Raw genomic sequence first — 25098 nt, 5'->3', positions numbered from 1 at the left:
TTTTCCACACGCTTCTTGCGACCCTGTTGACTATTTTGAATGAAACGCTTGATTGTTCGATGATCACGCTTCAGAAGCTTTGCAATTTTAAGAGTGCTGCATCCCTCTGCAAGATATCTCACTATTTTTGACTTTTCTGAGCCTGTCAAGTCCTCCTTTTGACCCATTTTGCCAAAGGAAAGGAAGTTGCCTAATAATTATGCACACCTATATATAGGGTGTTGATGTCATTAGACCACACCCCTTCTCATTACAGAGATGCACATCACCTAATATGCTTAATTGGTAGTAGGCTTTCGAGCCTATACAGCTTGGAGTAAGACAACATGCATAAAGAGGATGATGTGGTCAAAATACTCATTTGCCTAATAATACTGCACGCAGTGTACTGGTTTTGTCCTTCCAGCTATGGTGGCGCTAGACTCAAGAAAATTTTATTTTGAAGTGTTCCTTGATTGTGGTGCTGGGGTAAACCTTATTGATTATCTCTTTCTTCAAAATCTGGGTCTAAATACTTGCACCTTAGGCCTCTTTCACACTTGCGTTGTTGGGATCCGGCATGCACTTCCGTTGCCGGAGGTGCCTGCCGGATCCGGAAAAACGCAAGTGTACTGAAAGCATTTGAAGACGGAACCGTCTTCCAAATGCTTTCAGTGTTACTATGGCACCCAGGACGCTATTAAAGTCCTGGTTGCCATAGTAGTAGTGGGGAGCGGGGGAGCGGTATACTTACAGTCCGTGCGGCTCCCGGGGCGCTCCAGAATGACGTCAGAGCGCCCCATGCGCATGGATGACGTGATCACATGGATCACGTGATCCATGCGCTTGGGGCGCCCTGACGTCACTCTGGAGCGCCCGGGGAGCCGCACGGAAGGTAAGTACACTGCTCCCCCGCTCCCCACTACACTTTACCATGGCTGCCAGGACTTTAGCGTCCCGGCAGCCATGGTAACCACTCAGAAAAAGCTAAATGTCGGCTCCGGCAATGCGCCGAAACGACGTTTATCTTAAGGCCGGATCCGGATCAATGCCTTCCAATGGGCATTAATTCCGGATCCGGCCTTGCGGCAAGTGTTCCGGATTTTTGGCCGGAGCAAAAAGCGCAGCATGCTGCGGTATTTTCTCCGGCCAACAAACGTTCCGTACCGGAACTGAAGACATCCTGATGCATCCTGAACGGATTACTCTCCATTCAGAATGCATTAGGATAATCCTGATCAGGATTCTTCCGGCATAGAGCCCCGACGACGGAACTCTATGCCGGAAGAAAAGAACGCAGGTGTGAAAGAGCCCTTAGAAAGAGAGATTCAGGTGTTCACAATCGATTCTTCCCCTCTTTCTTAAAGGAGTCTCACACATATTGCTCATGGTATTCAGTTAAGGGTGGGTGATTCACATGTTGAGATCATCTCTTGTTTTGTCATGTAGGACTTGCCCGCTCCTATGGTCTTAGGGTTACCGTGGTTGATAAAACATAACCCTACTATAGATTGGCAGGCAAGGCAGATCATTGGTTGGAGTGAATTTTGTTCGGACAATTCTCTTAGTGCCTCTATCTCTGGGGTGTCTACTACGGTTTTACCACAGTATCTCTCAGATTTTGCGGATGTATTTTCGGAACTTGGGGCTCAGGAATTGCCTCCTCATCGTGAATATGATTGCCCGGTTAATCTCATCCCAGGGGCTAAGTTGCCAAAGTCTCGGCTATACAATCTTTCTCAACCCGAAAGAGAGGTCATGCGGAAGTATATTGCTTAGAGTTTGGCAAAGGGTGATATTAGGCCATCTAAATCTCCGGTCGCAGTTGGGCTATTCTTTGTTAAGAAAAAGGATGGATCGCTTAGACCCTGTTTGGATTTCCGGGAATTGAACCGCATTACGGTCCGTGATCCGTATCCCCTTCCCTTGATCTCTGACCTTTTTGATCAAATTGTTGGAGCCAAGGTGTTCTCCAGTTAGATTTAAGAGGGGCCTACAATCTGATCAGAATCAAGGAGGGGGATGAGTGGAAAACGGCCTTCAACACACATGAGGGCCATTTTGAGAATTTGGTTATGCCTTTTGGGTTAACTAATGCGCCAGCAGTGTTTCAGCGATTTGTCAATGACATTTTCCACCATTTTGTGGGAAGGTTTGTGGTAATTTACTTGGATGACATTCTAATTTACTCTCCTGATCTGAAGACTCATCAGGATCACGTGAAACAGGTTTTGTCGATCCTTCGGGAGAATAAATTGTATGCTAAATTGGAGAAATGTGTGTTTACTGTTCAGGAGCTTCCGTTTCTCGGTTACCTGCTTTCTGACTCTGTTTTTCGTATGGACCCCGAAAAGGTCCGGGGCGGTTCTGGAATGGGACCAACCAGAGAATCAAAAAGCTTTGATGCGGTTTTTGGGGTTTACCAATTATTATAGAAAATTTATCTTGAACTACTCTACCATTGTAAGACCCCTGACCGATATGACTAAGAAAGGCTTCGACTTCTCTGTCTGGTCGGATGAGGCATTGCAGGCCTTTTCAGCTATTAAGGAATGTTTTGCGTCTGCTCCCATTCTGATGCAGCCCGATGTGTCTCAGCCATTCGTGGTGGAGGGGGATGCATCAGAGGTGGGGGTTGGAGCAGTGTTGTTGCAGGGTTCATCTCCTGGCAAGTGGCGTCCGTGTGCTTTTTTTTTCCAAGAAGCTCTCGGTCGCCGAGAGGAATTATGATGTAGGAGATAGGGAATTGCTGGCCAACAAATTGGTCTTTGAGGAATGGCATCACTGGTTGGAGGGGGCATCTCATCTCGTTACGGTATATACTGATCATAAGAACTTGGCTTACCTGCAAACTGCCAAGCGTCTGAATCCTAGACAGGCTAGATGGTCACTGTTCTTTACTAGGTTCAACTTTGTGGTTACTTTTCACCCGGGGGTTAAAAACGTCAAGGCGGATGCATTGTCTCGTAGTTTTCCTGGGGAAGGTGATTTAGAGGATCCTGCTCCGATTTTGGCTGATGGGGTGGTTGTTTCCGCGCTGTACCCCGAGTTGGAGATGGAGGTATTGGGAGCCCAGGAGAAGCTCCGGGTTCTTGTCCCCCAGGTAGGTTGTTTGTTCCTGCTGGATTGCGATACAAGGTATTCAAGGAACATCACGATACTGTCCTTGCAGGACATCCTGGTGGCAAGTCCACCTTTGATCTGATTTCCCGGAGGTTCTGGTGGCCCGGGTTACGTAAGAGTGTTGAGGATTACGTAGCAGTTTGTGAGACCTCTGCACGGGCAAAGGTTGCTCACACTCGACCTTCTGGTTCACTTCTTCCTTTGTCTATTCCATCTCGTCCTTGGACGCACTTGTCTATGGACTTTATTACTGATCTGCCGAGTTCCTCTGGGAAAACTGTGATTTTGGTGGTTGTTGACCGTTTTAGTAAAATGGCTCAATTTGTATCGTTAGCTAGTCTGCCCAATGCTAAGACTCTTGCTCAGATTTTTGTGGATAACATCGTGAAATTGCATGGCATTTCGTCGGATGTGGTTTCCGATAGGGGCATGCAGTTTGTCTCCAGATTTTGAAGGGCGTTCTGCTCTCGTCTTGGTATCCAACTTTCGTTCTCTTCGGCTTTTCATCCACAGTCGAATGGACAGACAGAGCGTACTAATCGAAACCTGGAGATCTACTTGAGGTGCTTTGTGGCTGAAAACCAGGAGGACTGGTCCTCATTCTTGTCACTAGCAGAGTTTGCTTTGAATAACCGTAGGCAGGAGTCCACGGGTAAGTCGCCATTTTGTGGCGCACACGGTTTTCATCCTCGGTTTGGTACCTTTTCTGAGACTAGTTCCTCTGGGATGCCAGAGGAGGAGAGATTTTCTTCTGCCTTGTCCTCTATCTGGCGGAAGATTCAAGTAAATTTGGAGAGGATGGGTGAGAGGTACAAGCGAATGGCTGACAAGATACGTATGACTGGTCCGGACCTGTGTGTGGGTGATCTGGTGTGGTTATCTACTAAAAATGTTAAACTGAAAGTACCATCTTGGAAACTGGATCCAAGATTTATTGGACCTTACAAAATATCTGCAGTGATCAATCCAGTAGTGTTTCGTCTGAATCTTCCGCAGATCTGGAGGATCCACGATGTGTTCCACAGGTCTTTACTTAAGAAATATGTGAAACCGGTGGAACCATCGCCATTGCCTCCTCCCCCTGTTCTGGGTGATGGAAATTTAGAGTTCGAGATCTCTAGGGTTCTCGACTCACGGGTTCTTTGGGGTTCCCTTCAGTACCTGGTACACTGGAGGGGATACAGCCCTGAGGAGAGGATGTGGGTTTCCGGCTGCGGATGTTAGTGCCAGCCGACTGGTGAGGGCTTTTCACAGATCCCACCCGGATAAAGTTCGGCCGGGGTGTCCGGAGGTCACCCGTAGAAGGGGGGGTACTGTCATGCCCTGCTCAGGTTATGTGCGGAGGTCTGCCAGGTTAGCAGCACGTGTGTAGTTTTTTGTTTTTGTTTTGGAGATGAGCTGTATGCGCCTCCCTTCAGGTGCACTGGGTGGGGTCGTTTGTATGAGTTTAATTTACACCCCTCCCCAGTGTCCTGTGCGGGTTTTAGCTTCTATCTTGCTCAGTGGAAGGAAGGAAGGAAGGATTTGCTGTATCTGCTCTGTGACAAGATAAGTTGGTTTTGTTTTCGTGTGTGTGTTCTGTCTAGGCTGTTAGAGAGACGCTTGCCTCCTCCCGGTCTGAGGAAGCAAGCTGTCTCTTTCCCCCTGTCACCATCTTAGGGATTTTAGGGAATCTTCAGCCTTAGGCACGGGGGCACGTTTATTCCCACCTCCAGGGTCTGAACGTGGGCACAGAAGTCTAGGGAGAGCTGGTAGGGATTTGTTAGGAGGTGACCTTTATCTCCAGCTTCTGGCCTAGACACTTGTTTGTGGATTTCTGTTGTATCTTGTATCCTGTCCAGCGTGACAGTGGCTTGTTTTCTGGATAAACCTCTTGTCTGCTAATTTGGCTTCCACTGATTTTCTTGGTATTCTGACGGTGGCTTATTTTCTAAATTAACTTCTTTTCTGCTAAACTGACTTCTAATGACTCTTCTGGTATTTTGACTGTGCCTATTTTCCGGATGAACCCCTAGTCTGCTGTCTCTCTTGGTTCTGATCCTGCTTGACTACTAATCTTTGCACCCAGGCCACACTGGGTGAAGCAACAGAGGTGAGCTGAACTTTTCTTCAGCGGTCATACTCGTAGGTCTGCATATAGCAAGCTGTCACCATTTTTATGCTGCCATATTCCACAGACATAATATTGGTTCCTAACAACCAAGTCCATCCAGCCTTGTGGCAGGCTCTAGTGAGGAACTTAGGTTTAGTCTTAGCTTAGTAAAAACCAGCACGGTTAAGAAAGATTGGTAGCAGTTTCTGAGTTTCCTGGTTTGGCTTCCAGATGGTGACCATAGTTTTTCTGACATTATATTTTTGGTTTGAAAAGAATGAAATATAATAAAAAATGTTAGTGTAGCAGAAAGATCAGTTGTAAATATTCAAAACTCTGAGGATCTGCTTACACTATGTTTGTCCAGAGTACATGCTAGGAATGTCTTCTAGTATCAGTGGTGTAGCTAGGGGGGGTTGAATCATTTTATTTCCTTTTTCAAAGTATTCCTGACACAAAAAGTCATGGAACTTCATTGGAGTATGCAACCACTTTCTGTTTGATGTGATCAACCTACAGATTCTGGGTGTGAAGGTGCTACAGGGCTGCTTTAGATTTAGTTTTTTTTTTTACCGTTTTTGCCTGCATAGTTGTGGCCACAATCTGAACTGCAAAACTGCTTCTTTCTAGTCAATGGTATGGTGTAAGCCCATCAAGCAGGGGAAAAATTATTGTGTTTGTGTGTGTTTGTGAAGGGAGAAAAGGAAGTAAAATGTCATTTGTGCTCCAAGGCATGCCTAGCTACTCAGTGTAGATATAATCTGGGCATACAGTATATCCAAGTGGTGTACCACTGTATCCCATACAGTTTCATACCTTTTCCGCAGACAACCCCAATTGTAAAAATACAAATACAAAAATGTACCTTAAGGCCTCATACACACGACCGTATTTTTTCACAGTCCGCAAAACGGGGTTTCGTTGGTCCGTGATCCGGGACTGTTTTTTCGTCCGTGGGTCTTCCTTGATTTTTGGAGGATCCACGGACATGAAAAAAAAGTCGTTTTGGTGTCTGCCTGGCCGTGCGGAGCCAAACGGATCCGTCCTGAATTACAATGCAAGTCAATGGAGACGGATCCGTTTGACGTTGACACAATATGGTGCAATTTCAAACGGATCCGTCCCCCATTGACTTTCAATGTAAAGTCAGGAGTCCCTATTATACCATCGGATCGGAGTTTTCTCCAATCCGATGGTATATTTTAACTTGAAGCGTCCCCATCACCATGGGAACGCCTCTATGTTAGAATATACTGTCGGATATGAGTTAGATCGTGAAACTCATATCCGACAATATATTCTAACACAGAGGCGTTCCCATAGTGATGGGGACGCTTCTAGTTAGAATATACTATGAACTGTGTACTACGAATCAGGTGCTGCACCTGAGGGGTTAATTGTGCATATCATAGCCCCCTGTAAGAGATCAGGGGCTGCCAGGCAGCAGGGGGCAGACCCCCCTCCCTCCACAGTTTGAATATCATTGGTGGCCAGAGTGCGGCCCCCACCCCCGGCCCCCCCTCCCTCCCTCTATTGTAATATCATTGGTGGCCAGTATTCGGCCTCCCCCGGCCCCCCTCCCTCCCTTTATTGTATTATCATTGGTGGCCAGTGTGCGCCCCCCCCCCGGCCCCCCCCTCCCTCCCTCTATTGTAATATCATTGGTGGCCAGTATTCGGCCTCCCCCGGCCCCCCTCCCTCCCTCCCTTTATTGTATTATCATTGGTGGCCAGTGTGCGCCCCCCCCCCCGCCCCCCCCCCTCCCTCTATTGTAATATCATTGGTGGCCAGTGTGCGGCCTCCCCGGCCCCCCCCTCCCTCCCTCTATTGTAATATCATTGGTGGCCAGTGTGCGGCCCCCCCGACCCCACCTCCCTCCCTCTATTGTAATATAATTGGTGGCCAGTTGCGGCCTCCCCCCCCCCCGATCATTGGTGGCAGTGGAGAGTTCCGATCGGAGTCCCAGTTTAATCGCTGGGGCTTCGATCGGTAACCATGGCAACCAGGACACTACTGCAGGCCTGGTTGCCATGGTTACTTAGCAATATTACAATATTAGAAGCATCATACTTACCTGCTGCGCTGTCTGTGACCGGCCGGGAGCTCCTCCTACTGGTAAGTGACAGGTCTGTGCGGCGCATTGCTTAATGATCTGTCACTTACCAGTAGGAGGAGCTCCCGGCAGGTCACAGACAGCGCAGCAGGTAAGTATGATGCTTCTAATATTGTAATATTGCTAAGTAAACATGGCAACCAGGCCTGCAGTAGCATTCTGGTTGCCATGGTTACCGATCGGAGCCCCAGAGCGATTAAACTGGGACTCCGATCGGAACTCTCCGCTGCCACCAATGATCGGTGGGGGGGAGGGGGAGAGGGGAGGCCACACACTGGCCACCAATGATATTAATACAATAGAGGGGGGGGCGGGTGGGCCGCACACTGGCCACCAATGATAATACAATAGAGGAAGGGGGGGCCGGGGGGGCCGCACACTGGCCACCAATGATAATACAATAAAGGGAGGGAGGGGGGAGGCCACACACTGGCCACCAATGATATTAATACAATAGAGGGGGGGCCGGGGGGGCCGCACACTGGCCACCAATGATATTACAATAGAGGGAGGGGGGCCGGGGGGGGGCGCACTGGCCACCAATGAAATTAAAACTGGGGAGGGAGGGGGGTCTGCCCCCTGCTGCCTGGCAGCTCCTGATCTCTTATAGGGGGCTATGATATGCACAATTAACCCCTCAGGTGCAGCACCTGAGGGGTTAATTGTGAGGATCACAGCCCCCCGTAAGAGATCGGGTGCTGCCAGGCAGCAGGGGGCAGTCATGTACACAGTTTGTAGTATATTCTAACTAGAAGCGTCCCCATCACAATGGGAACGCCTCTGTGTTAGAATATACTGTCGGATATGAGTTTTCACAAAGTGAAAACTCATCTCTGAAAAAGCTTTTATGCAGACGGATCTTCGCATCCGTCTGTATGAAAGTAACCTACGGCCACGGATCACGGACGCGGATGCCAATCTTGTGTGCATCCGTGTTCTTTCACGGACCCATTGACTTAAATGGGTCTGTGAACCGTTGTCCGTCAAAAAAATAGGACAGGTCCTATTTTTTTGACGGACAGGAAACACGGATCACGGATGCAGCTGCAAAACTGTGCATTTTCCGATTTTTCCACGGACCCATTAAAAGTCAATGGGTCCGCGAAAAAAAACGGAAAACGGCACAACGGCCACGGATGCACACAACGGTCGTGTGCATGAGGCCTAAATGCAAAGTTTAGTCGGCTTACTTTCTAACGCAGTTAAAAAGTTTGCTGAAGTATAACAGCCAGATAAATGCAAAATGTAAGCTCTTTTGGCATACATCTTGTTTATTGAAAACTAAAGTCTAGGAGACTGGAGTTTTCATCCTCAATAGTAAAACAATAAGCCAGTGTGTCCCTACTAGGGTTTCTTGGCATTCTGGGTTCCTTCAGAACTTGGTCAGGGTTCCCTCAAAAGACAGCAGATGCATCTGTCACCTTTATGGTGGAAATTACAAAACTATTTCAGCCTGCTCTAAGATGTTAAGTAAAACAGTCAACACATCAAGGCAAGTAGTAGGCTAGTATCATAGAATGCTTTTAACCACCTCAGCCCCCATAGCTTAAACACCCTGAAAGACCAGGCCACTTTTTACACTTCTGACCTACACTACTTTCACCATTTATTGCTCAGTCATGCAACTTACCACCCAAATGAATTTTACCTCCTTTTCTTCTCACTAATAGAGCTTTCATTTGGTGGTATTTCATTGCTGCTGACATTTTTACTTTTTTTGTTATTAATCAAAATTTAACGATTTTTTGCAAAAAAATGACATTTTTCACTTTCAGTTGTAAAATTTTGCAAAAAAAAACGAGATCCATATATAAATTTTGCTCTAAATTTATTGTTCTACATGTCTTTGATAAAAAAAAAATGTTTGGGTAAAAAAAAAAATGGTTTGGGTAAAAGTTATAGCGTTTACAAACTATGGTACAAAAATGTGAATTTCCGCTTTTTGAAGCAGCTCTGACTTTCTGAGCACCTGTCATGTTTCCTGAGGTTCTACAATGCCCAGACAGTACAAACACCCCACAAATGACCCCATTTCGGAAAGTAGACACCCTAAGGTATTCGCTGATGGGCATAGTGAGTTCATAGAACTTTTTATTTTTTGTCACAAGTTAGCGGAAAATTATGATTTTTTATTTTTTTTCTTACAAAGTCTCATATTCCACTAACTTGTGACAAAAAATAAAAACTTCCATGAACTCACTATGCCCATCAGCGAATACCTTGGGGTGTCTTCTTTCCAAAATGGGGTCACTTGTGGGGTAGTTATACTGCCCTGGCATTCTAGGGGCCCAAATGTGTGGTAAGGAGTTTGAAATCAAATTCTGTAAAAAATGGCCAGTGAAATCCGAAAGGTGCTCGTTGGAATGTGGGCCCCTTTGCCCACCTAGGCTGCAAAAAAGTGTCACACATGTGGTATCTCCGTATTCAGGAGAAGTTGGGGAATGTGTTTTGGGGTGTCATTTTACATATACCCATGCTGGGTGAGATAAATATCTTGGTCAAATGCCATTTTTGTATAAAAAAATGGGAAAAGTTGTCTTTTGCCAAGATATTTCTCTCACCCAGCATGGGTATATGTAAAATGACACCCCAAAACACATTGCCCAACTTCTCCTGAATATGGAGATACCAGATGTGTGACACTTTTTTGCAGCCTAGGTGGGCAAAGGGGCCCATATTCCAAAGAGCACCTTTTGGATTTCACTGGTCATTTTTTACAGAATTTGATTTCAAACTCCTTACCACACATTTGGGCCCCTAGAATGCCAGGGCAGTATAACTACCCCACAAGTGACCCCATTTTGGAAAGAAGACACCCCAAGGTATTCGCTGATGGGCATAGTGAGTTGATGGAAGTTTTTATTTTTTGTCACAAGTTAGTGGAATATGAGACTTTGTATGAAAAAAAAAAAAAAAAATCATCATTTTCCACTAACTTGTGACAAAAAATAAAAAATTCTAGGAACTCGCCATGCCCCTCACGGAATACCTTGGGGTGTCTTATTTCCAAAATGGGGTCACTTGTGGGGTAGTTATACTGCCCTGGCATTCTAGGGGCCCAAATGTGTGGTAAGTAGGTAAATGACCTGTGAAATCCGAAAGGTGCTCTTTGGAATGTGGGCCCCTTTGCCCACCTAGGCTGCAAAAAAGTGTCACACATGTGGTATCTCCGTATTCAGGAGAAGTTGGGGAATGTGTTTTGGGGTGTCATATTACATATACCCATGCTGGGTGAGAGAAATATCTTGGCAAAAGACAACTTTTCCCATTTTCTTATACAAAGTTGGCATTTGACCAAGATATTTATCTCACCCAGCATGGGTATATGTAAAATGACACCCCAAAACACATTCCCCAACTTCTCCTGAATACGGAGATACCACATGTGTGACACTTTTTTTCAGCCTAGGTGGACAAAGGGGCCCAAATTCCTTTTAGGAGGGCATTTTTAGACATTTGGATACAAGACTTCTTCTCACGCTTTGGGGCCCCTAAAATGCCAGGGCAGTATAAATACCCCACATGTGACCCCATTTTGGAAAGAAGACACTCCAAGGTATTCAATGAGGGGCATGGCGAGTTCATAGAAAAAAAAAATTTGGCACAAGTTAGCGGAAATTGATTTTTTTGATTTTTTTTCTCACAAAGTCTCCCTTTCCGCTAACTTGGGACAAAAATTTCAATCTTTCATGGACTCAATATGCCCCTCAGCGAATACCTTGGGGTGTCTTCTTTCCAAAATGGTGTTATTTGTGGGGTGTTTGTATTGCCCTGGCATTTGAGGGTCTCCGCAATCATTACATGTATGGCCAGCATTAGGAGTTTCTGCTATTCTCCTTATATTGAGCATACGGGTAATGAGATTTTTTTTTTCCGTTCAGCCTCTGGGCTGAAAGAAAAAAATGAACGGCACAGATTTCTTAATTCGCATCGATCAATGTGGATGAAAAAATCTCTGCCAAAAAAAAAAAGGAGGGGAAAGGCGTCTGCCAGGACATAGGAGCTCCGCCCAACATCCATACCCACTTAGCTCGTATGCCCTGGCAAACCAGATTTCTCCATTCACATCAATCGATGTGGATGAATAAATCATTGCCGGTATTTATTTATTTATTTTATATACAAAGTGTTTGCCAAAGAATAGGAACACCGCCACCTCCTCAGCTCATATGCCTCGGCAAACGTATCTTTTACTGCAGAGGAGAAATCTCGTCTTCCAGCGCCGCATACACCGACTTGCGTGTAATCTGACAGCAGCGCAATGCTTCTGTCAGAATGCACATCAGTGCTGCAGCTAGTCGATCGGTTGGTCCACCTGGAAGGTAAAAAAAAAAAAAACAGGCCGCAACACAATAATTTTATTAACTTTGGAAGAGAACATATAAACTTTAACTTTTTGAACTGAACATTAACCTTTTTGCTTACTGGTGTTTATTTTTTTTAATTTTTTTTTACCTTTATAGAACAAACCTCTCCTTCCCCATGGGTCAATGTGCAAAGCGCAAATCGCCCAAAGATGTGGCGAAGTACGTTATGCACTTTGTCCCATGTGAAAGGAGACGTTTGCAGCAGCTGTGAGTGAATGGGCCCTAATAGCGGGTGTCACGCCTTATTCCACTCCTGCTACAGACACAACATCTTTTTCGGGGTGACGGTTGGGTTGAGGTACCAGCAACGACATTGGGGAAATGTCGCTCGTGTAGACGGCTAACTACACTGGTGGATGGGGCCACAGAACCTTCTGGATACAGGAGGTTCTCGATGATCTCTTCCTGGAATTTGAGGAAGGATCGTGTTCTCCCAGCCTTACTGTAGAGAACAAAACTATTATACAGAGCCAATTGAATCAAATATACAGACACCTTCTTATACCAGCGTCTGGTTCTGCAGGAAACTAAATACGGAGACAACATCTGGTCATTGATGTCCACCCCTCCCATGACCAAATTATAGTCGTGGACTGAGAGGGGCTTTTCAATGACACGGGTTGCTCACTCAATTTGGATTGTCGTGTCTGCGTGAATGGAGGAGAGCATGTAAACGTCACGCTTGTCTCTCCATTTCACCGCGAGCAGTTCTTCGTAACACAAGGCAGCCCTCTCCCCCCTTGCAAGACGGGTGGTAACGAGCCGTTGGGGGAAGCACGGTGCCACAGGCGCAAATCCGTTCTAGAAACAAATGCCTAAAGAGGGCCACACTTGTGTAGATATTGTCCACATAAAGATGGTACCCCTTGCCGAATAAGGGTGACACCAAGTCCCAGACTGTCTTCCCACTGCTCCCCAGGCAGTCAGGGCAACCGACCGGCTCCAGGGTCTGATCTTTTCCCTCATAGACACGAAATTTGTGGGTATAGCCTGTGGCCCTTTCACAGAGCTTATACAATTTGACCCCATACCGGGCACGGGATGTATTGTTTGAAGCCAAGGCGCCCGGTAAAATGTATTAGGGACTCGTCTATGCAAATTTTTTGCTCGGGGGTATACAAATCTGCAAATTTCTGGTTGAAATGGTCTATGAGGGGCCGAATTTTGTGGAGCCGGTCAAAAGCTGGGTGGCCTCTGGGACGGGAGGTGGTGTTGTCGCTAAAATGCAGAAAACGCAGGATGGTCTCAAATCGTGTCCTGGACATAGCAGCAGAGAACATGGGCATGTGATGAATTGGGTTTGTGGACCAATATGACCGCAATTCATGCTTTTTAGTTAGACCCATGTTGAGGAGAAGGCCCAGAAAAATTTTAATTTCGGAAACTTGGACTGGTTTCCACCGGAAAGGCTGGGCATAAAAGCTTCCCGGGTTTGCGGTTATAAATTGTGTGGCATACCGGTTTGTTTCTGCCACAACTAAGTCTAAGAGCTCCGCAGTCAAGAACAGCTCAAAAAATCCCAGGGCCGAACCGATATGAGCCGTCTCAACCCGAACTCCAGATTGGGTGGTGAAAGGGGGAACTAATGGTGCGGCTGAAGTTGGTGACTGCCAATCAGGGTTTGCCAGCACCTCAGGGATTCTAGGGGCTCTACGGGCCTGTCTGTGCGGTGGCTGCGACGGGGTAACTACTGCATGTGCCACCGTACCAGCTTCAACTGCCCTTCTGGTGCTCGCTACTTCACCATGTTGTACGGCAGTGCTGGTACTAGGTCCAGGAAGGGCTGCGCTGCTGGTGTATGTCTCACCACGTGATCCGGCAGCGACAGCCCCACTCTGCTGCTCTTGAAGCGGATCCTGCGTAACCTGTGGTCTAGCGACATGGGGCCGGGTACGCCTGGTGCTATCAGGGACCTCAGCCTCCTCGTCCGAACTTTGGGTCAGAGAGCCACTGCTTTCTACAAGTTCATATTCTGACCCGCTAGATTCGTCAGATGAGGGTTCCCACTCCTCATCCGACTGGGTCAGAATCCTGTAGGCCTCTTCAGAAGAATACCCCCTGTTTGACATTTTGGGCTACTAAATTTAGGGGTATTCCCTGAGACTACCCAAGAAAAAAAGCAAACCTGTCTTACAAAGGGGAGGCTAGCGAAGTCGGAGGCCGCTGCGGTTGATAAAAAATATCAAAACTGATTTTTTTTATCACCGCAGCGCGTGTAAAGTGAATGTGCAGTGATCAAAAAATATATATTTTTTGTCACTGCGGCGGGGCGGGCGTGGGTGAACGCACGTGTGGGCGACCGATCAGGCCTGATCGGGCAAACACTGCGTTTTGGGTGGAGGGCGAGCTAAGGTGACACTAATACAATTATAGATCTGACCGTGATCAGTTTTGATCACTTACAGATACTATAAAAGTACAAATGCTGATTAGCGATATTCTAAACATCGAATAAGTGACTGCGGTGCGGTGGGCTGGGCGCTAACTCACGCTAAACTACCTAACCAAGGGGCCTAAACTATCCCTAAAACCTAACAGTCTATACCAGTGGAAAAAAAAAAGTGACAGTTTACACTGATCACTTTTTTTCCTTTCACTAGTGATTGACAGGGGCGATCAAAGGGGTGATAAAAGGGTTAATTGGGGTGCAGGGGGGTGATCTGGGGCTACAGTGTAGTGTTGGTGCTACTCACAGTTAAGTCTGCTCCTCTGCTGGATCCAACCGACGAAAAGGACCAGCAGAGGAGCAGACAAGCCATATAACAGATCATATTTACTAATATGATCTGTTATATGGCTTGTGATTGGATTTTTTGAAAATCGCCAGCCTGCCAGCCAATGATCGTTGCTGGCAGGCTGGTGACGAACTTGTTCTTTAACTTTTGCTGGCCCGCGATGCGCATGCGCGGGCCGGCTCTGACCGAAATCTCGCGAGATGACGCACGGATGCGTCCAGGAGGAATGAATCAACCACCTTCCGGACGCATCCGTGCGTTAGGCGGTCGGGAGGTGGTTAATCACTAAAAGGTTCTCCTTTAATGTTGTTTTTGTTCTTTCTCCAGAAGTTTAGATCTAATAGCAGGAGATGTAGCTATAAGATTGTGAAGCACTGTTGCTAAGCAAAGTGCATATACAGTGGATATAAAAAGTCTACACACCCCTGTTAAAATGTCAGGTTTATGTGATGAAAAAAAATGAGACAAAGATAAATCATTTCAGAACTTTTTCCACCTTTAATGTGGCCAAAAAACTGTACAACTCAATTGAAAAACAAACTGAAATCTTTTAGGTGGACCGAAGAAAACAAATAAAATAAAATAATGTGGTTGGATAAGTGTGCACACCCTCTTATACCTGGGGATGTAGCTGTGTTTAGAATTAAGCAATCACATTCAAAATCATGTTAAATAGGAGTCAGCATACACCTGCCATCATTTAAAGTGCCTCTGATTAACCCCAAATAAAGTTCAGCTGCTCAAGTTGGTCTTTCCTGAAATTTTCTTAGTTGCATCCCACAGCAAAAGCCATGGTCCACAGAGAGCTTCCAAAGCATCAGAGGGATCTCATTGTTAAAAGGTATCAGTCAGTTGAGGGGCACAAAAGAATTTCCAAAGCATTAGATATACCATGGAACACAGTGAAGACAGTCATCATCAAGTAGAGAAAATATGGCACAACAGTGACATTACCAAGAACTGGACATCCCTCCTAAATTGCTGAAAAGACAAGTAGAAAACTGGTCTGGGAGGCTACCAAGAGACCTACAGCAACATTAAAAGAGCTGTAGGGCCCCCCTAACCAGTGTAATCCCTCCTAAATGAATGGAGCCGCTGATCAGGCATGTGCACACCTGCTCCATTCATTTAAATGGGAGTTCTGAAGATATGTAGTGCTGTACTTGGCTATCTCCGGAACTCTCATAGAAATAAAAGGAGAAGAATTGTGCATGCCCTACCGGCCGCTGCTTTCATTTAGGGGGGGGCTAAACAGAGTATGGAGAGAGTAACAAAGTATTCTCATGATCAGCTTTAATACACGCTGGAGCTTTAATTACTGTAGCTGAAAGTGTAATATAAAGCCATGGGCATCATGTTCTACTTTACCGACATTCAAAACTAGTTTGTTTTTTTCTTTAATGATATAGTTAGTTAAATATTTCGCCCTGTACAAGTGTGCAGTGGACCCAAATTCATCATCGCTAATATGATCTGTTAGCGAAAAAATTATTCTGCGTCCTTACTGCAATCTCTGATCCCTAAGGTGAAAGGCATTGAGCAGGTTACCCCCAACTGTCAGCGAATGGCTTTTGTTAGCTGTTACATAACGTCAGTATTAGGCCACGGTTAAAGATCCAACTATGAGCTTCTTAACTTCATGAATCTTTAATAGACGCTGGAGCTTTAATTACTGCAGCTGAAGGTGTAATATATCACCATGTGCATCACGTTCTACTGCACCGACATTCACAGTTAGTCCATTATTTTAATGATGCAGTTAGTTAAATGTTTCGCCCCTCCATACTATGGACCAACTGGTATTTCACTAAGTAAATGTATTAGGGTTAAAACTAGATGGCCAAACATGGTGAATGGATCAAACATGGCCACTAGATTATTACCATAAGGGACAGGCGCCTGAAAACTAGCTGACATATAAGATGGTGACCAAACAGGGACTGTTGCTGGCATGGGGTAACGGCATCTGAATGATTAAATGTCCGCTACAGCCATTACTACTGGTTGCGGACATTAGTACCATAGCACCCGTTGCACATATACTGTGGGTGGTCGGGAAAGGGTTAACCTTCAAGTCTTCACACTGAGAGGCCTGATTTATAGCGATTTGTGCCGAATTAATTTGTAACAAATTTTAATTTCTTCGAATTTCGGTGGAAATTTCAAAACTTCGCTCATCTCTAATTGTGATTTTAATACTTAAAGGGGTTCTGCAGCAGCGCCGCAGCCTTCTCACTGTTTACCGCTGGCCCAGTGACATCACGCCTAGTATCAACTGGCCTGGGCGGGGCTAAGCTCTGTTCACTTGAATGGAGCTTAGCCCCGCCCAGGCCAGAGGATAGATCATCAGTTTAAACAAACTGCAGAACCCCTTTAACAATATAATATAACAAAATAGTACAGCCAAAAAATAAGCTGTAGATTTGAATGTAAGTTTTCAGTGATCAAATATTTGTGGAGAATTACAGCTCAGTGGAGAATCTTTTCTATGACTATTCATCATAAAATGCTGACCTAGTTGATATATGTAAGTGATTCTCATACTATATTTGTCATTATGTTTTGCTATTGACTTTTGTTGATTACATTCTTTCATGCCCTATTACAATCCATGATACGTTGTTGTCAGAGCATAATATGGCAGAATTCTTTTATTAGAAAATATAATTATTTAACTGCAAATTTATTAACCTTAATGGATTGAATCAGTAAATGAAAGCAAGAAGCTAACCCTGAATGAGTTAACCTGAATCCTGCCATCCATATGTTTTTTTTTCTGGATCAGCCATATTGGAGTTGATGATGCTTAACTCATGACATTAATATGGCTCATTAAATTATTAGTGCTCCATCGCAAGGGTCAGATTTTGACAATGCTGCAAAAAGCATATGAAAACATAACTGTATTGCATGTTAGAAATGGCCATCATTAATTTTGAACTGACTTTTATATCACATGCAGTATGCCATTGATTATTAATAAAATATTGATTTAAAGAGGTTTTGTAAGTATTATGGGCTTATGGTGAACTTAATGCAAAATAAAAAATAAAATAAAAATGTCTCCAGTCCCTGCTATTGAAAACTTGTTAAATGATAAAATAGCTAAGGTGGTCTGTCACTTCCATGTAGTCACTTGATATAATTACACCCCCATCATGTATGGACTCAGGCTTCAGACTTGTGTATGCACACAACCTTCAGCAGACATGCATGCACAGTTGAAATTCTCTATACTGTTAGCATCACTGATGGGCATTCAAATCTATGAATAACTTTGCACTAAGTTTTGTATTCATTTGCTTCCTAAATACAAAATTAAACAACTGTTTTAGTATTCTTAATTCAAAATGTTCTACCATTTTGCTTCTGCAGTGTAGGAAGCAACACTGAGTAACAATCAATTTCACATGCTGTTGTGCAAATGGGACAGACAACAGGTGGAAATTATAGGCAATTAGTAAGACACCCCCAATAAAGGAGTGGTTCTGCAGGTGGTGACCACAGACCATTTCTCAGTTCCTATGCTTCCTGGCTGATGTTTTGGTCACTTTTGAATGCTGGCGGTGCTTTCACTCTAGTGGTAGCATGAGACGGAGTCTACAACCCACACAAGTGGCTCTGGTAGTGCAGCTTATCCAGGATGGCACATCAATGCGAGCTGTGGCAAGAAGGTTTGCTGTGTCTGTCAGCGTAGTGTCCAGAGCATGGAGGCACTACCAGGAGACAGGCCAGTACATCAGGAGAGGTGGAGGAGGCCGTAGGAGGGCAACAACCCAGCAGCAGGACCGCTACCTCTGCCTTTGTGCAAGGAGGAACAGGAGGAGCACTGCCAGAGCCCTGCAAAATTACCTCCAGCAGGCCACAAATGTGCATGTGTCTGCTCAAACGGTCAGAAACAGACTCCATGAGGGTGATATGAGGGCCCGACGTCCACAGGTGGGGGTTGTGCTTACAGCCCAACACCGTGCAGGACGTTTGGCATTTGCCAGAGAACACCAAGATTGGCAAATTCGCCACTGGCGCCCTGTGCTCTTCACAGATGAAAGCAGGTTCACACTGAGCACATTTGACAGACGTGACAGAGTCTGGAGACGCCGTGGAGAACGTTCTGCTGCCTGCAACATCCTCCAGCATGACCGGTTTGGCATTGGGTCAGTAATGGTGTGGGGTGGCATTTCTTTGAAGGGCCGCACAGCCCTCCATGTGCTCGCCAGAGGTAGCCTGACTGCCATTAGGTACCGAGATGAGATCCTCAGACCCCTTGTGAGACCATATGCTGGTGTGGTTGGCCCTGGGTTCCTCCTAATGCAAGACAATGCTAGACCTCATGTGGCTGGAGTGTGTCAGCAGTTCCTGCAAGACGAAGGCATTGATGCTATGGACTGGCCCGCCCGTTCCCCAGACCTGAATCCAATTGAGCACATCTGGGACATCATGTCTCGCTCTATCCACCAACATCAAGTTGCACCACAGACTGTCCAGGAGTTGGCAGATGCTTTAGTCCAGGTCTGGGAGGAGATCCCTCAGGAGACCATCCGCCATCTCATCAGGAGCATGCACAGGCGTTGTAGGGAGGTCATACAGGCACGTGGAGGCCACACACACTACTGAGCCTCATTTTGACTTGTTTTGAGGACATTACATCAAAGTTGGATCAGCCTGTAGTGTGTTTTTCCACTTTAATTTCAAATCCAGACCTCCATGGGTTGAAAAATTTGATTTCCATTTTTTTATTTTTGTGTGATTTTTTTGTCAGCACATTCAACTATGTAAAGAACAAAGTATTTCAGAAGAATATTTAATTAATTCAGATCTAGGATGTGTTATTTTTGTGTTCCCTTTATTTTTTTGAGCAGTGTATTTTGCCTCAGGCCGCACGGGGCGGTAGAAAGTTCCTTTTCTGGCTCTTCCTCAGACTCAGAGTCCTGAGTAAGCTCCTGGGGCTCTGTAGGTTGTCCTGGCCTACGGACTGCAGTGGCATAGGGTCCACGTGTACCCTCTGCAGGGGTGAACCCGACCACTTCTCCAATATATAGACTATGTAGCCAAGGGGGAAGTTCTTTTCTTTTCACGGACCGGCAGTTAACATAGTATTTACGATCCGTCGCCATGTCGCGGATTAATCAGAATCCCCGCTGCTTACAAAAGTCCAACACTCGGCCCAGTTTTCGCACTGGTACCGGGAAATCTTTCACCGGTGCCTCCAGTAACTTGTGAGTTAGTCCCTCATTATAGTGTTTGCAGGCATGGGTGCGCGGAAGTCGAGCAGACTTTATCTCTGCAGACAATCTAGCCCAAAGTGCGGTATGTTCCATAGTGGGCCACGCTATGGTGGAAGCATCTTCAACCAGACCGGACCTCTCGGCAACTTTTGGAGGCTGGTATCGCAGCATCGCGGGTGAATGCTGACCTGCACTACTCTCTGCAGACTCAGGGCTGCGGTCCCCACTACGCTCCCTCCAGTGACGGTCCCACAACTCCTGCACACGAACCTGTAGCTTCGGAGTAATATTCGTGGGGGTCCAAGTCGGAGCGGCGACCGGATTCGATTTCAGGTGCAGAGCTCTCTTGTCTTTCGGCCATGCTGCTCCGGCACTTTGCTTCTCTTTCTCTACAGCAATCAGCGTCTCTGCTTCTAACATGTACATGCACGTCACGCTCTTCCTGAGTACTAGGTCCGCCTCCCAGGTCTGTTTGAATGACAGGAGAGGCACAACCACTATCCACCACACGAGGGGGCGGTCTCAGCGAGTCTGGCTTTTGGCACAACACTGGTCAGTACTCCAATTGGACTTGGTTGTTTGGTGACACACTATAATGGAGCAGTCTTTTGAGTATCAAGATATTCATAAGGGACTGTATCTTCGTCATCCCATCCAATAGATGGACACATCGATATTCCACACATAGTTCCACCCATTTTGTTTCTATGGTAGAACTCTTCATAGGGCACAGGAGGCGGTGCTGTGTTTTGCATACAGGGCTGGCCTCTCGGAAACAACACAGTAAAGGTAGGATGGGCTTGACCAGACAATTTTGCATAGGTGGGCGGCACAATATTTTCCCGCTCTTCAGGGGGTGTCGCTAACTTGTCCACAGTGATGGCGCAGTATTTCTTTTTAAACAAGAGCTCCGGCGGTCATCTTAAGTGCATATAAACCGCCTATTCACTGACAGCAAGCAGTTGTAGTGACACACAAATGTTAAATTTTCTCACTTTCAACACTGCGATTTTTATGCTGGGGACTAGTATAGCACCTCCATATACTTTTCAAGCAGTTTAAACAGTTCTGTAGCCTAAAACAGCGCACAATACGCAAAAGTCTCTCAATCAAATAAAGGGGCTTATTCACATGCGACAGTCTCTCAAATATGGCGCAAGGGTTAATATCCTGTTCGTGACGCCAATAAAAGATATGCAACCAGACAGTAGCGCAGGGGCAACACGTGAGGTGCATGGTGGACCGATGAGGGGCCAAATTATAACACACAGTTCATCAGTTTACTCACGGTTAGCAGAAAGCCTCCCAGGGCTGGCAGCACAGTGTTGAGGTGGACAGCACACAATCCTCTGGGGCACGCTCTGTGGTAGGGAAGCATCAGCCAAGATGGTGGTTGAGGTGCCCTTGATATTAGGGGTGCTTAGGGTGCTTGTTGCGGGTCCCTTGATGGTTTTTGTCGTGACGCCAGCACCGTTAATGGTGGTACAACCATTAGTAGTAATAATGAGGTAGACAGTGGTAAGATGCAACTCACAACTTTTAATGTTGATGACTTTGGTTGCAGCAGTACAAAAATGCAGTCTCTTGATGTTAACAGAGTTGATTCTGCAAATCCACTGTTTCTAGGCTTTTCAGGTTTGACTTGGAGCTGTGGGTTAGGTGTACCTTGTTCCTATTGATGTGCTCAGTCCTATTCCTTGTCCTTTCCCTACAAGCTGATCATTTGGACAGGAAAACTCATCTGTCTCTCAGAAGTATGGTGTGGCTGCCAGAAGCTATAAGTCCTCCACCATGCGCAAAGGTGTCTGTGGCCCTCAATAATGTCTCTTATCACTGATGATTCCTTAGGAAGCTTGTTTCTATTCCAGGGAGGCAAACTCTCTCCTACTGGTCAGGGATGCAAGTCTATAGTCTGGCCACAGAAGGAAAACGCTCTTCTGTGCCTCACATCTTAGTATCACCTCATAGCGAAGTTGGTTCCACTCACTAATCTGTGTCATGGAGTCTTCACTCTACATTCTCTACCACTAATCTAATCTGATCTCCTCAGATCTGCTCTAGACTCTGACTACATTTTTAATCACTCATCTGATCTTTGGTCTCAACTGAACTTTTATCCGCCTCACTAGGCCTGACCTAGGTATATATAGAACCTAAGTTTTATCCCCATCTAGTGGTGGAATGTATAAATTACACCTAATCTGCCTGGTAACAGGGATTTTGCAGATACATTAGTACAAAGTACCACAATACAGCATAAAGCAATTGTCAAGTTAAAAAGTGCTTTTAAGCAGTGCCCACACACACGTAGTGGGATGCTGCAGTTGTTTATGGTCCATGGCTAAATTACTACTATTTACTTTAAAGTGCCAATAATTCCAAAGCACTGTACTTATGAAAAGAGTTTATATACATAACATAATACAAGTACAGAGTGAGTCAAAAGTCGCAGGACACCTTTTTATTTCAGAAACAAAAGGAAAAAACAATTAAAAGAATACCTCAGCAAGCAATGGGTGAGAGGGCCTATCGTTTAGGCTATGTTCGGAATATCTTGAAAGCCACCATATTGAATCAAGGAAAATTTTTTCCAATGGGAAGAGGGTCATGTAGCATATCAAAGAAGAACGGATTTTTTTCAGAAATAGATTGCCAAAAACAGATTTGCAATATATCTTGTGGTTCAAAAATCAACACAGAAAGCTTAGACAACAACCAGAAATGCTCCCTGTGATGCACAGCTATTTGACATGTTCAATGTGTTGTCCCTGGTGTTGAACACAGAACTTTGAACTTGAAAATTTTGAATTTTCCGTGTTGATACCACAAGATATATTGTAACCACAAGACATATTGCAAATCTTATTGCGGCAGTCGATTTCTGAGAGAATTCTGGTCTTATTTGATCTGCTACATGTCCCCATTACTATTAGAAAATTTTTCCTTGATCCAATATGGCGGCTTTCAAGATGGAGGCCATGTTCTGGACATAGCCTAAGATAGGCTCCCTCACCCTTACTTGCTGGGGTATTCAGATATGTAATTTTCCCTTTCATTTCTGAAATAAAAGGTTGTCCTGTGACTTTTGACTCACCCTGTACAATAATCATAAACTTAAATAAGTAGCAGACTGTTACAGAGGGGGAGTGCACCCTGTCCACAAGGGCTTAGAATCTAAATAGGATACATGTTGTAGCTATCTTGCCAATATTTCTCTCCATGTATACATTCCTTGGCATGTGTTTTAGATGGATAAATATAAGGAAATAAAAATAACAGCTCCAGACTTTGGTATTAGTCAGAAACAACTGGATAGGTGCCTGGACAGGAGACCTACAAGGACTAGCATTAATATTATAAAATCATTATCTGCATGTCCCAAAACGTGTGTGTGCACAATTTTTTTGCACTGCTACCTGGCAAGAGATGGGATCCGATAATTTTATGCTTTCTGCCACATTTCAATTTTGTAACGTCGACCCGATGATCACAATGAGACCTCTAGAAGTAGAATCCATCTTTTCTAGAGGTTCTCCACTATGGCAAAGAGTAGAAAGCTCCAAATGGAAGAGCTTCTCCTACAAGATATCCATATTCCTTATAGACACTACTACATTACATACATTATCACAGGCACTGGCAGATCCAGGGGGAGGGGGCAACGGGGCAATTGCTCCCCCCCCAGAGCTGCTCAGAAGTGGGGGGGGGGGGCGGCGGCGGCGAGGCACAGGGAGATGAGCGCTTCCATTGTGGAAGCGCTCATCTCCATAGTCATCTGTATCGCCGTCCTCAGCACAGCGGTACAGAAGCCTGTGCTGAGGCAGGGGAGGGAGAGGCGTGTCCCTTTCCCTTCCTCTGATAGGCTGCAGGCACTAGTCATCGCGCCTGAGCCGTACAGCGCGGGACACATGCCGGAAGAGGCCTGCATCGCATCGCTGCCAAGGAGGTAAGTATAAGTGTTTATTTTTATTTGTTTTATATATAAAATACTTTTACTAGCACATAATGGGGGGCTGTCATTACTGGCACATAATGGGGGGCTGTCATTACTGGCACATAATGGGGGGCTGTCATTACTGGCACATAATGGGGGGCTGTCATTACTGGCACATAATGGGGGGGCTGTCATTACTGGCACATAATGGGGGGGCTGCTATTACTGGCACAATGGGGGGGCTGCTATTACTGGCACATTGGGGGGGCTGTTATTACTGGCACATTATTGGGGGCACTTATTACTGGCACATTATTGGGGGCACTTATTACTGGCACATTATTGGGGGCACTATAGGGGCATCTACTGAGGCCACAAAGAAGGGGTATCTTATATGGGGGGCTCTGTACAGTAGAATTTTATACTGGGACACATTATGGTGGGTACTATGGGGAAGGGGGAGAGGAGTACTATGGGGTCATCTACGGGGGGCACTAAGAAGGGGTATTTTATACTGGCAAATTATGGGGGACACTAAGGGCATCTACTGGGGCATTTTATACTGGTACATTATGGGGGGCACTAGGAGGAAGGGGGGAGAGGAGCACTATGGAGGCATTTACTGGGGGCACTATATAGGGGTATTTGATACTGGCACATTATGGGGGCACTATGGGGACATAGGCTTAACTGGGGGCATTAGAAGGGGGTATTTTTTGCACTGTCACATTATAAGGAGAATTATTTCTACTGGGGGGGGCATTATGGTGGGCTTTATTACTCCCCCATGGTATCAGACCCCTAGTAGCAGCACCAGCCTCTCCCTGCTCTGCTATCCCTCTGCCACTTCTCCAAATCTCTATTATGAAATCTTTCTCATTAGGATAAAACACAACATCAGCCCTGCTGAGACCCCCAGTCAAGTGTTGAAGTGGTGTCCGAGATCCCCAAGGGCCAAGCCAAGTAACGGCAAGTTTTCATGTGGAATATGTTTATGTTATACACATATAGCCTACACTGTGCCACACAATATACAGTATACCTCTACACTGTGTAGTCTGTTCTATAAGCACCATTGTTTTGTGGCGGCGGACAGAAAATAATCTAGAAGTGCCCCTCCCGAGACCAGGCTCTGACTGCTAGTGGGGGTCTGCTGAGCTAACGGATGCCCGCACCGGGTGACACCAGCCCTAGCAATGCCACTGTTTGCATTCTTTATGATTTAGCTGCCATTTCTGAATACAAGTCTGGTTCATGATTTGGCATTGTTAAGATTGTCTTGTGGCAATTGCACCTACTTGACAATGTTTGTTACTGTCCATCATACTATAAATCACTGAACCATCTTTTTCTGATATACTCCTACACCAAACCTTTTTTGGCAATAACATTACAATGTATTTACTTTTGTTAGTAATCACTTGGGCATAAAGGCTGATAGTTAACCATTGTGTTGTTAAGGCTTCCATATTAAATAAAAACCACTCAATGCACTTCTACATTGATTAGCTAGTGCTCATCAGTTAATTG

At 45.6% G+C, this 25098-nt stretch overlaps 1 long non-coding RNA gene across 1 annotated transcript; it reads right to left on the bottom strand.

The window, feature by feature from the left end:
* Window positions 1-1271: 1271 nt before the first annotated feature.
* On the bottom strand, window positions 1272-23364 carry LOC120996502. Its single transcript, XR_005777795.1, has 3 exons — window positions 23266-23364; window positions 17686-17691; window positions 1272-1292 (listed from the first exon to the last, which is right to left on the bottom strand). It is a non-coding gene; the product is annotated as an uncharacterized LOC120996502 (long non-coding RNA).
* Between the last annotated feature and the right edge of the window lie 1734 nt (window positions 23365-25098).

The sequence above is a fragment of the Bufo bufo genome, chromosome 3 (assembly GCF_905171765.1).
Source record: "Bufo bufo chromosome 3, aBufBuf1.1, whole genome shotgun sequence".
NCBI lineage: Eukaryota > Metazoa > Chordata > Amphibia > Anura > Bufonidae > Bufo > Bufo bufo.
The sequence above is the reverse complement of the archived record's forward strand: the minus strand, read 5'-3'. Positions and strand labels throughout refer to the sequence as shown.